The sequence below is a fragment of the Apteryx rowi genome, unplaced genomic scaffold (genome assembly GCF_003343035.1).
Source record: "Apteryx rowi isolate R43461 unplaced genomic scaffold, aptRow1 scaffold_768, whole genome shotgun sequence".
NCBI classification, from domain to species: Eukaryota; Metazoa; Chordata; class Aves; order Apterygiformes; family Apterygidae; genus Apteryx; species Apteryx rowi.
The window spans coordinates 195,173-196,124 of record NW_020451058.1 but is presented as its reverse complement, the minus strand read 5'-3'; positions in this window follow the sequence as shown (position 1 = coordinate 196,124).

The window sequence follows — 952 nt, the reverse complement described above, 5'->3', positions numbered from 1 at the left end:
GTCCGCGCGCGGAGCCGGGCGCCTGCGTGCGCCAAAGCAAAGCGGCGCCGGGGCTTCGGGGGGGGCGGCGCAGCACTAGGGCTCCCCAAAGCGACCCCCCTGCTCCCCAAAGCGACCCCCCTGCTCCTCTCTTGGTGAATTCCCGGCGCTGGCCGTTGCCAAAGCGAAGCCGCGCCCGTGCTGTCGGCGGAAGCAGGGCCCTGGCGCCCACCAAAGCCAAGTCATTCCCTTGCTCTTGGAGCGCCTTTGGGCGGTAGGGCCTTCGCCCCACGCCTGCAGGACGGGCCACGGGGAGAGCCAGCGCGTTGCACGGTTGCCCGAGTGCTGCGGGGCGGGAGACTCGGGCAGCGCTGTACAGTCGGTGCGCCCAACGCGGTGCACGCAAGCAGCACCCTCCGGAGGTGGCTGGGAGACCCAGAGCGGGCGTCCCTCTCCCCGCTGCGTTCCCGCGCGCCACGGCAGCCTGAAGGTTCGGAGGTCTCTTTTTCTGGTTGAGCTTCAACTTGAGGAACCAGGCCCAGCTTCTGCTTCTTGGGCCGCCGACCTCCTCGGCTGCCTAACGGGGGTGTTTGCGCATGGTGCCGTGGGGCTCCCAGCTTTTCCTGGTGCCATAGCTGCGTTTTCTCGCCGGCGTCGTCTCCGAATGAGGAGGGGGGGTCCATGCTATTTTAGAGTTGGCTTCGGCAAATGGCTCCTTCAAGAAGTCACTTTATGGGAAAAACAGTCTAATTTCATGGGTGGCAGGGTGCTCGGACAAAACCCGCTCTGCAATGAAAGGCTCCGGCTCAAATGGTCCAAACGCCGAGAGATAACGGAGAGCAATCCGTCGCCTAAGTAGGGATGGAGAGGAGATGTGAAGTACATCGAAAGGGGAAAAATTACTACGGGAATCCTGCTGCCAGCAAGGGAAGAAAAAACATGAAGCACTCCCGAACTAGTTATATGGAAAACC